A 12,787-nucleotide genomic window follows, 5' to 3' on the forward strand; every position below is an offset into this window, starting at 1 on the left:
CAGTCCCTAATATATAACTCATTCTTCTCTCACTTCCCATTGCTATCTTTCACCCCTAAGTCTCATAGTTCTCCATGATGTGTCACCCCATTCATACGCTCTCTTGCACAGAAATGCGTTGGCCACTGTGCAAATGGAGGCATACCAGCTCACATGAAGACCTGAAACTCTATCTCTTTGCCCTGAACACTCTCAGGTTCTCTCTTGATAGAGCAACATCTGATTTTTACCTCACCCTCGTTGACTCTCACTCCAACCATCCTTGCCCGCTATAGAACACCCTAAACTCACTCTTCACTCCTCCTTAATCTATGACTATCACCTCCACTCTCAGAACTAATGGCCTAGCTAAATACTGCACTGCAAAAATGGCAATAATTAGAGACTCACACATGACCTTTCTCACACTCCCACCCCCTACATTCTACACTCACCTTCTCTACCATCATCCTCTGCCTCTATCTCCCACGTTAGCCACACTGTTACTGAAGAGGTCCTATCTCTACTGATGAAGGCTAACCTCTCTAGTGCCCATCAGATCCTTTTTCTCCTTGGCTAGTCAAGCCGATTGCCCCTTTGGTGACCTCTCAACTCACTCAACTCTTCAACCTGTCCTTTGACTCTACTTGCTTTCCCTCTATTTTCAAAACAGCCATGGTCATTTCTCTCCTAGAAAAACAAAGGGCTGACCCAAACCTACTGGCTAATTTTTGCCCTGTGCCTCTCCTGCCACACTACTCTAAAGGGCCCGAAAGGGTTGTGTTCAACCGTCCTACTAATTTCTTAGACGTCAACAACCTTCGAGACCCCCTACAAGTAGGCTTCTGCTCATGTTATCCCACAACAAGCTGCTCTCTTGAACGTCTCCAAATTCATTGCCTCTGCTAAGCACTCCAACCTATCATCTCTCCAAATTCTCTTTGACTTGTCAGCTGCCATTGACATTATTGACCACTCTGATCTCCTTAATACTCTCTTTCTTCTTGAGATTCATGATCGAGCCCTTGCCTGGAATTGAATCCTACCTGGCACCTCGCCAATTCTATGTTTTTTGGAAGAACAATACTTCTCAACTCACTCCTCTAACTGTTGGCCTTCCACAAGGCTCTGCCTTGGGTCCTATCCTCTTTGCACTCTACACCTCTGCTCTTGGGGCGCTAACGTCCTCCTTTGGGTTCTCATACCTACTCTTTGAGGATGACACCCAAATGTTCTTCTTTTTTCCTGAACTCTCCTCTGATCTCTCTATAAAAATTTCAAACTGTCTCTCTGCCATTAAATATTGGATGGCTTCCTATTCTCTGTTAAACTCTACCAAAACAGAGATGCTCTTCTTCTCTGCCAAATACTCTCTCTCTCTCTCTCTCTCATCTCATCTCCTGCTCATCTTCAGCTAGAAACCTTCACTTCACTTACGACCCTTCTTACATCTTCTCTACCTTAATCTTAAACTTCCACATCGGCTCACATCAACCTCCTAAACACTAGGCACCTCTTTCTTTTCAACACAGACAAGCATCTCTTAACCACTCCTGTCTTCTCTAAATTGGACTACTGTGCCAGCATCCTCTTTGGTCTACCCAATTATGCTTTCTGTCCTCTCCACATGATCATTAAGTTTGCTACCAGGACACTCTTTAAACCTCCCTATTTCACACCTACTTCCTCGTACCATCACCAGGCTGGATGGCTGATGATGCAAAACGGCCAGATTTGAATTTCTTTTCCAGGTTTACAAATCTATCCACGGTAAGGCACCACTGTATCTAGTCTCCTCTATCCAAATCTACAAGCCTTCTCGTAATCTCCAGTCTGCCTCCTCGACTACACTTATGGCTCCTTGCCCTCTCTGTGATTCCTCTCACTTCCGCTCTTTCTCTCTTATTGCTTAACTTGCAAGGAATTCTCCTCCCCTGACATCAGAGAAACAGTCCATACCGATCTGTTTAAAACCAAACTAAAAGCCCATATCCTTGCCTCCCTTTAACCTGCTTCTCATCTTCCTTCAAGCTCACATTTTTACCTAGCCTCTAACCTGCCTCTGTCCCTCCGTTTCTCTGCCGTGACTCTAGCACATCATCCATCATAGTCACATCCCTAACCCAGCTGGCCATACCACCTACTTGCACTTAAAAATGTATAATGCTTATTGTCCTTAATCTATGTATACACACCCATGTATTGTCGCTGGTGACTGTTCCCTTTACTCCCTCTCCACAACCTGGTCAGAATGTCACTCAAACTCAGAAGCTCACTGCTTCCCATCAATTCTGATTTCTTATCTATTATACATTCTTTTGTGATGAACAGAACATTGTTCCTCCCTCTATAGAAACAAATAAATAGCAATTTTAATAAGCTATAATGTGGGACTCAACAGACTGTGTTATGCAACTCAGTAAGCCATGAGAAGATAATGAACTCCATGACGGCCAGGGCAGCGCATACCCTCAACCCCAGACTGCTGGCACACTGTTACAGTCCTCTCATCTGTGGAAAATGCATCGTGAACAGCTCATAAAATAAGCAAAAATCATTATCAAGTCAATCTGCAGCTGCAGTCTAAGAAAGTGTGTCACCTAAGTCAATCATCACTAAAAAATGAATGGAACAAATTAAGATGGCCTCCTGATAACATTCTGTAAGCTCTGATTGTGTTCACTAATATTGCATCAATGGTGGAAAACCCAAAACCAGCTTATTGATGATTCACACAGCAGACATTTCAAACGTGCTATCTTCCCAAAATCTGCCACCAGGGGCGTTGCTAGGGGGTGTAGCCATGGATAGAAGCTGAGGGGCTCCAACCAAAAGGCTAGCTAGAACCGAGTCCCAACAGATCTGACATTATTGTAGCCCCTACTCTTTTCCAGACCTAGCAACACCCCTGTCTGCCACTATAGAGGTCGCTATGCAAAGCAGATTTGCTTTAGTTCACGATAATGCAAAACATAAGGCTGTCAAGGAAAGGTTTGGTGATTCAAGGAACCTGGTTCCATGTTATTTCACTACCACAATGATTACAGTGGGCTGATTAGCTGTGACAAATTTATTGCTGCCATTTTTTTTTACTTTCTTCTTTCCTCTAAGGGAGGTCCTACCATACCTTCATACCTTCCCTATATATATTTTCTGCCTTGGCAATCAAATTGCTATAACTATACAACCCTTTATAAAAGCTGTGGATGTGTAGGTGATACCACTGCATATGCGTGATGTTAGCTATCCTTGTAGCTCTCTTAACATTCACCATAAACCGTTCTGTAGCCCCATTTGCCTGGGGCCACAGCAGGGTAATTTTCCTGTGTTGGAATCCCATGTATTGGCAAAGTTGTGAAAGTCACTGCCGGTAAAGAGAGGGCCGTTGTCGGACTTCACTACCTTCGGATACTGTATGCAGAGAATATCCAGTCCAATACATGGACCACGGCCGTGGCGGCTGTGGATGGTAGTAGCTCGATCTCTGGGTACCTGGAATGTTTGTCTAGTACTACTAGTATGTACTCTCCTAATCTCAATGGGCCGTAGAAGTCGATTGATACTTCTTGCCACACGCCCTCCGGGAGGGTTGTCATGTGCAGTGGTTCCGGGATTGATGGTGGTTTCAGGCTGAGGCATTTGTGGCATGTCTTCAGTGTGGTCACAATGAGTTTGTCCAGGCCACGGAACCACACTTTCCATGAGTTTCGTAGGCTCTATGACTCTGTGGTTTGTGTGTAGGGGACTGGCAGTATAATCCAATCTCATTTGAGTATCAAGGATGAGGGTGACAGAGACAGTTAATCTTTGGATCATGCTAGGGCCCTAAAGAGATGTGTGTCGAGTGGTTGGTTGTTTTGCATCGAGGCCTCAGCAGACTTCCATTGGCCTGTTTTTTCTAGGCCTTGGAGCCAGACAGCGGATGACAGGATAGGAAGTTTACTGGGTTCTCACCCTTTCCGGGCTTGTGTATGATGTTGTACTGGTACTCCTGTGGGTGGAATCCCCACCTTACATTGCAGGGTGGCATTTGGGCAGTCGGTTCCCCATATATGGTGATGAGGGTCTGGTGGTCCTGTGATGATGGTGAATGGCTTTCCATATAAGAACAAGTGGAAATGTTCACAGGCCCAAGCTACCGCCAGGGCTTCTTTTTCTGCCTGCGAGCACTGCTGTTCCACCTCGGGTGATGCTTTTTCTGGCGTAGGACACGATCTTCCTACTTGCATGTTCACTGACAGAGTGTTGGGCCAGGATTGCGCGTAATCCGACAGGGCTTGTGTTGACTGTCACCTCGGTGTGTAAGTTAGGTTAGCAGACGGCCACCATGATGTCCCTTCAGATTATGTCAAATGCAGTCTTTTGGGCGGTTCCCCATTCAAAGGGGTGATCTTTTTTGGTTAAGGTCCAGAGTGGGGCACTTGTAGAGGCAAACTCATGCAGGTAGCATGTACAGTGGCTTCTTATCCCTAGGAAGGATCTCACTTGGGCAACGTTTGTCCGGCAAGGGCTTTCTGTGAGGGCCAGGATTTTGTCAGGGTCTGCTTGAATGCCTTTCTCCAAGAATATATACCCAACATACTTGAGCGTCATCTTGTTGAATGCACATTTTTCCTTATTCAGTGTCAGGTTTGCATTGTCAAGGGCAGCGCAAGCCTTCATTAGTGTTGTGTTGTGGGTTTCCTGTGACTGGCTGAAGATGAGAATGTCGCTGCTGTAATTGATACAGTGTGGTATGTGGCAGATTATCTTGCAGATTTCCTCTCAGAATATCTCAATGGGCGATCATATTCCGAAATTCAGCCATTTAGGTAGGCGGTGAAGGTCATGATTTAGCATGACTCTTCACTTAACTCTATCTGATGGTGCCCCTTGCTCAGGCCTAATCGAGAAAAGCCTTTGGCTTCATTGAGCAGATGCATCATATATGTGATGCGCTGGGATTAGTGGTATTCACGTAGTATGGCTTGGTTCGGTGAACGCATGTGAACGCATAATCTTATGTGCCCTTCCGGCCCTTTTTTTTCGGCACAGGTACCACTGGGGAGACCCACAGGGTTGGGCCTGATGCCAGTTCTATAATGTCAGCTTCTAATAGTGCGAATAGTTCTCTCTCAGTTTGGTGTTGAATGTTGAATGGGATTCCCTGATAATATTGTTGTATTGGCTTCACTGTTTTGTGCAGCTGGATCTTGCAACTTTTCAATTTTCCGATTCCCTTGAAGAGATTGAGGAAGCTGGTTGCAACTGTAGTGGCAGGTGTGATGTACTTGTCTGTCATGGCTTGATAAAATATGTGGATGCGTCCCATTGCTGACTTGAAGCTCAGAACGCATCCACTGGAGACTTTGTTGGCGAGTACATGAATGAGTATGCAGTCTTGTTTATTTTTGTGCTGACATGTGGCAGAGAAAGCTCCTAGGCATGGGAGTGGCAGCTCCGCTCCATCCATAAGCATAGATGTCCACGCAAGGTTTCTTTAGTCTTGGGGCTCGTACGAGCTTGCAGTATTCACATTCTGGTATTTCATTGACTGTGGCCCCCGAGTCATTTCCCAGTATGGTTAGCAGCAATGTGGGGCTTTGTTCTGAGGCCATCATATCTCCTAGGGCATACAGGCACCCCCTCTTCCTCCGCTGCGTGCTCGATTGGGATTCCGACTCACGTGGATGGTGTGTTCATGCACAGGTGATGAATTTGTCTCCTCCTTTTTCACTGAGCCTCCGGAGAAGGGGAGCGTTTCATCCTGGTGTGGTGCCTTTCTTTGTTGTGTCTCCTTTCTGAGCACTGGGGTCTTTCCTTGCATTGTTGCCGATGTGGGGTTTTGTGATGATACGTTCTTGGTTACGTTTAGCTCAGTCTAGAGGCATTTGGGTTGCAGCACATTATCCAGTATTGGTCCACAGGCAGAACATATCTGGCTGATTGATGGGCATGACCCCTTGTGTGGGAGGTCGTAACCGCAACCGAAGTTCTGTCCTTTTTCCATTCTAGTGTCTTGCGTTGAGGGTGGTTGATTCACAAGTTTAGTTATGGCTTCCTCTTTTACTAAGAACGCTGGTGAGATATGGATCTTACTCATGGTAGATATTTGGAGGTCTAGCACTAAGGTTGTACTCGCCAGGATGAGGATTTCGGCAGGGTTGTTTGTCGTTTGTAGCAGTTTCTTCTTTAGGGGCATTGATTCACATCCCACAATGACTTGTGATTTGATGGCTTCTTCATTTGTGTAGTGGTTGAAGTCGCAATGTTTTACCCTGGATCTAAGACGCGTCACAAATTTGTCCATGCTCTCGCCTGGAAGCTGCATCATGACCATGTATCTCTCATAGTCCATGTTTTTATCTATCGCAAAGTGTTCATCTAATATGCATTGGAGGTCTTGATATTTGTATTCGTCTTCTGGTAGTTCGAAGATGATGTTGCGCACTTCTGGGTCGCTGTGAGATTAAGTAGCCCAATAATGCGCTTGTCCTTTTGCGGGCCAAGGGCATAGAGGTAAGCATGTACTGGCCGAATCAGTCTACCCACGTCGCCAACGCTCACTGCAGTGCTGGTGTGAGGTACAAGGCGATGGCAGTGGGGTCTACCGCCTCATCACAATTGTCCTATATATGTTCTGTACTGTGCGCGGCCTATGCGTGCTGCCTAAATAATGAACAACCACACCATTTGCCGTTAACAACCAAACTACTCATCAACTGTGGTCATGTGACCGCCTTAGCACACGCGTCATGTCACCTGAGATGGTGACATGTACAATGCTACACCATTAAAAATGTTGCTTCCCTGTTATGATCCCTATCTTTATCCTGCTCAGCGAACATGATAACCGTTTTACGAATTACCCCCTTTCCAAGATGCATATGTACCCGGCAAATGCAAAGAAAGGATAAATGTTAAATAGCCATTTCTTGTGTCATTTTGTTCAGTGTTTCTACTGTTGCTTCCATATTAATTAATACTTGGTGAGATAATGGACCACAGGTGGTCTTGTAGGGGCGTTCTCGTGGCAATCCATAACAAGCCACCACTTCAAATCTCACTGGGGGCTTTTTCTGGTCCTTTCTTCCTTGGTCAAATTTTGTGAATTACAATTTGTGAAAATTAGCCCTGTTCTCAGAGGAAAGTATGGACATGTTTAGGCCAAGAGGTAAAAAAGCTCAGGGGTTAAAAAGGAGAATGTGATGAGTTGTATGACAAGGCATGTTAGGGGGATTATTTCACAACTCTCTGGTGAGGGCTGTGTAACCATCTAACCAAAAGGTTAAACAATGTTTCTCATTAAAAGGGAAAACAAGACTTTCTAAAATGGTTGCTGTAGCTGAGCAGTCAGGCTTAACTCAAAGACCGAAGGAGGAACGGTAGTGAAGTACAGTTATTCCACACGGTTAAAAAAAGAAAACACTCACACAGGTAAACATGCATTTTATTATACAACTACACATAGAATCTCTATAAGGTACAACATGTACTGCGGGTGATACATAACACATAGTAAAAACACAGTGCATGTACACAAACTGTAATGGTCAGTTAAGCCCTAACCCACTCCCAACACTAAGATCTGGTTCCACTGTCTGGTGATAGGCACAGTGCATATGGGCTAAGCCATGGGAAGAAAAGGGGAACCGTAGACAATAATAACACATAGCAGTAAAGTCATAATCAGGAACGCAGGTGCCAACACTAAACACAGTCACAGTCATTCCTAAAACTTCTAGGACAAAGTATTATATGTAATCCAAATGCACATCTGACAGTAAATCTAGGAACTAGAAGCAGGCAGAACAAGTGTTACAAACTTTAGAACACAAAGCCACAGGTTACAAAATGTCAGAAGACACATAAGGCATTGTACCAAGGCGTTGTATGCCAGAGTGTAATACAAGACTTCAGAAATACATATAGAATCAGTGGTACTGGCTACAATTCCAGTCTTTGGCCTAAAACTACATCGAAACAAGTGGGCTCCCAGGTAAAATGTCCAGAGGCAGGTAAATACCTGCAAAGTTACTTTGGGAAAGTTGTAGGTGAGTTGAAATGTTCCCGATAGAAGCCAATGGGACAGGGTCAGTAAAAACAGCCACGGTTATGGGGAAAAGGAATTTAAGTTCCAGTTCTAACCCACAGATGTGAAGAAGTCAATAACTAACTCCTGTGGATGCTAGAGACGACCCTCTGGAAGAGCTCCAGTGCCCGGTTGGAGACCAAGCAGCCCCATAAACTGATGCAGCCAATCAAATCCTATGCAGAAACCTTAGCGCACAGAACATGTGGCTCCCTGAGGGTAAGTATCATGAATAACCCACCAACCCAATCCCAGAGTTAAGTACTCACAGTCATGGCTGCTGAAATGTCAGGCATGCTGAAACAACCTGGTGAGAACAGCTCTTCTTTTTCAGGTGCGGTTTACAGAGTTTGATCCAGCCAACCAAACAGTCAAATAATCAGTCTCCCAGGAGTGTGACCCACTAGCCAGAAGTGATATAACAGTGAAGATGGATTTTAGGAAATTAAATAACCTGGTCAAGGAAATTCTGATGGCTCAATGAACAAAGAGGGTCATCCAGTTAGCAGAACACATTCCACGATGAAAACGATGGTGGAGGTGGGGCAAGATGGCCCAAATGAACAAAAAAGGCATTGTATTGGGGTCCCAATGCCCTTATCAGTTAGATCAGTTTCCTACACCAAAGTCAACAAGCAAGTCTGGAAAATGACAACACAGCACTTAAACGGACCATAGATGGTCCCAGAATGACAGTCCAAGCCAAGTCGACGAGGAGGACCAATGAGAGGAAGGGGGTATGCATGATGTGGTATGCAACAAGAGGTCCCCATATATCTGGGGGGCGTGCGTGTTGGGGTAATGTCCTAATGAATTCTGTTTCTACGTCCTGGCAGTATCCAATGTCCTTTCGCCAGTGTGCCACCATCAGGACTGGTCCTCGACCCCAAGACATGGCAATTCTCCTATGTGCTAGTGTCAACCGGACTCCCGCCAGTTTCCTTATGGCTGGTGATATTTGTTTAGTCATCCCGAGTAGTGCCACAATCGGGATGTGTTGTACCTCTTCCCACACTATTGCCGTCATAGTCTGCAGGACCTGTGTTCAGAATGGGGTCAGCGATCGTCAGTCCCAGGCCAGGTGAAAAAAGTCAGCTACTGCGGCACCACATCTTTCACATTCTGCTGTCGACTCTGGCTGCTGTAGGCACTTTTTAGCTGGGGTGTAGTACGTTTGATGAAGAAAGTTAAAATGAATTTGCTTGAAACGTGAGTTCAGCGCTATTTTTTGCATTTGCCTCAGGATGTATGACCATCACTCGTCTGTAATTAAGGTGTGGAGGGACCTTTCCCGTCTTACTTTCGTGCGTCCTTTAACAGGCACGGTGTCGGCTATTAGTGATTTGTAAATTGTTGAGACTAGTCTGCCCTCACCCTGTGCTTGGATCACATTATGTAGTAATTGCCATGTTGGTGGTTGTTGTGGGAATGTTAGGAAGAGTGCTTGCAGGGTATAGCGGAGTCTGAAGTATAGGAAAACGTCTAGGGAAGTGTCGCTCCCTCTCTCAGTTGCTTGTTGGGGCATTACAAAGGTTCCTTCGCTAAATAAATCCCCCAGTGTGTTTATCTGTAGCTTCTCGACCCATTGGTGGAAGACTCTTTCCGATGTTAGGGGGATCCCTTGTATGAATCTGATTGGGAGGAGAGGGGAGAATCTGATCTGATATTTTTGAGCTATCCTTTTCCAGATCCCGTAGGTCGCGAGAACTATGTTCAGCGTATTGTGGGGTACTGGGAGTTGACTAATAATGACACCTCTCAGTAGATTGGGTGTCGCTAAGGCTTGTTCTATCTGGACATGTGGTCTGACAAAATGCGTGGCATACCAATAACTGAGGAACTGCGCCTGGGCTGCCCAGTAATATTGTTCTAGATCTGGGAGTGCTAGGCCTCCACTGGATACCGGCAGTATTAAAGTCGAATGGGCCACCCTCGCTGGTTTGCCCGCCCATAGTAATTCAAGGACTAGGCTTTTAACTCTCCTAAGGAAGGATTGTGATGCTAAAATAGGTATGTTTGCAAACAAGTACAGAGGTTTCGGGAGAATCACCACCATTTTAACTAGTGAGGCCCTCCCCGATAAGGTCGGTGGGAGCGTCTTCCTTCGATTTACTTTCTCTTTCAGTGTCTTTACTACTGCTTCGTAGTTGTCACAAAATATGTCCTGATAACTTAGTGACATCAATATCCCCAGATATCGAACATGGGTGTTCTCCCATGCAAATTGATAGATTTCTGTGAATACCCTAGTGGCTGGTGTCAGCGGGAATATAATTGATTTGGTATGGTTAATTTTCAAGCCAGAAACTGCGCCGAATTTAATTACTTCGCTCATGATCGGGTTTAGGTTTTCTATGGGGTTGTGAATGAATAATGCAACATCATCCGCATATAGGGATGTTATTAATTTGTGTGGACCAATGGTAAGACCTCTATGGAGTTGTCGGGAACGCAGATTCGAAGCCAGGGGTTCCATTATTAGTGAAAAAATTTTGGTGCTGAAAGCGGTCAACCCTATCTGGTTCCTCGTTGTAGATAAATGCGGGTGGACTTTGTTGTTCCCAAGATGATGAAGGCTTGGGGGTCGGTGTACAGAAGGGAGACTAGTTTGATGAAATGGGCCCCCAAGCCCAGTTGTGTAAGCACCGCAAAAAGGAAGGGCCCTTCGACTGAGTCGAAGGCCTTCTCGCCATCGAGCAGGACTGCGACAGCTTGGTGGGTAGGATCAAGTGCCTCGATGACTCCAAACAACTTTCTAATGCCAAAAGTCGTGTTGCGCCCAAGCACAAATCCTGCCTGGTCTGCCAGCACCAAGCCCGGCATCAGGGGGAGCAGTCTATTGGCCAGTATTTTTGCTAGGATCTAATTGTCAAGGTTAAGTAATGAGATCGGTCTGTACGATGCACATTCTTCTGAGGGTTTGCCTGTTTTGTGTAGGAGGATTACATTGGCTTCACGGAGGGTCTGTGGGAAGGACCCAGTCTCCAGCGCCTCATCATACACTTCAACAAGGAGAGGGGCTAATGTGTTTGCAAATGTTTTGTAAAATTCCCCTGTTAAGCCGTCGGGCCCGGGGGCTTTGGTGTTTGGAAGGGTTTTGATGGCTTGTGTGATCTCTTCTGTCGTAATAGGTTCGTTGAGGGGTTCGCGTAGTTCCCTCTCCACCCAGTAAATCACTGTGTCATTCAAGTACTGGCGTAGGGAGTCGGAGTTGGAGTTATGTCTAGAGGTGTATAGTTCTTGATAGAAAGCTCTGAATTCTTCCACTATTTCTTCTTCTGTATGCACTAGCGTGCCTTGTTTGGTGCATATTCTTTCAACCAGTGTTGGCTTCCTGTCTGCAGCAATCAATCTAGCGAGGAGGGCTCCTGGTTTTTGGTCCTCTCCATATTGGCGGATCCGCCGGCCTCGACCTAAGAATTTTAGTTCACGTTTTGCCGTGGCTCTGAATGTCAGCAGTTCCTCTTTGAGTGCAGCTTGCGTGTGTGGTTCGTTTGTGGTGGAGCACTGGAGTTCGAGGCTCTTCAATCGCTCTTCACTGGTGGCCAGTTCACGTCTGATTAGTTTAAGAATTCCGTTCTCCTTTGCCAAGCACACTCCCCTGACGCAGCACTTCAATGTTTCCCAGAGCGTGCCCGTCGAGGAAACTGTGCCCTGATTGGCTTCTAGAAACATTGTTATCTTGTCCGCAGCTCAGATGCAAACACCTGGTCTAGTAATGATCCAGGCTTAAATCGCCAATGGAGCATGTTCCGATTCGCCAATGGAGCATGTTCCGATTAGCGTCGGAAGGATTGCAGTCGAGGGTGACAGTGGCGTGGTCTGAGAAGGTTTTAGGAAGAATTTGGCAGGTTCCCCAATGAAGTGGACCTCTGGAGGATACCAGTAGGTAGTCGATCCGGGAGCTCGTATTGTGAACTGCAGAGTGGAAAGTGTAGTCGCGCACAGGGGAGTTGCTAGGTCTGGAAAAGACCCGGGGCTAAGCTGATGTTGGAACTGTTGGAACTGGGGGCTAGCTAGTCTTTTGGCTGTAGCTCCTGAGATTCTATCAGGGGCTACAACCAAAATATCAGGGGCTATAACCCCCTTAGCCCCCCCTAGCAACGCCCCTGGTCACGCACTTCCCAGTTATTGTGCCTCCACATATCTATAAGATCATAGGCTCTGCAAATTTTGTGCACCCGATGGCTGGCTTTGGATACTGGAATAGTCGTGTTCCGTGACCTATCTTTTTGGGGGTCTAAAGTTGTGTTCAGATCACCCCCCAAATAATTGTTGCAGAGCCTGTCTCTGCGAGGTGTGTTAGAACCCAGTCGAAATTATTCGCTCCATCTACATTAGGGGCGTAGGAGTTGATAAATGTAATTTCTTTGCCCGACAGGACTCCCCTCACCAGGAGTGATCTGCCTTCTGTGTCCCTTTCAGTTTTTATCAGGCGAAAACAGGATCTTCGGCTGATCAGAATCACCACTCCTCTGGCTAATGACGAGTATGAGGAGAAGTACCTGTGGCAGCCCCAATTTCAGGCCCAGTGGTGTTCGTTTCCTTGGAGGAGAGACGTTTCTTTTATGAGGGCCACATCCACCTCATGTCTTTTTAAATATTGTAGGATTTTTCTTGTTTTGAATGGGAGGTTGCCTCCTCTAATGTTCCATGTGGCTACTTTGAATTGCGCATCTGGGTTTCTTATTTAGGCCCATTTTGTATGGTTTGTCCCGTGGGACTGCAAGGTCTTGC

This window comes from Ambystoma mexicanum, chromosome 9 (genome assembly GCF_040938575.1).
Source record: "Ambystoma mexicanum isolate Mex_15411 chromosome 9, UKY_AmexF1_1, whole genome shotgun sequence".
Taxonomy (NCBI): Eukaryota; Metazoa; Chordata; class Amphibia; order Caudata; family Ambystomatidae; genus Ambystoma; species Ambystoma mexicanum.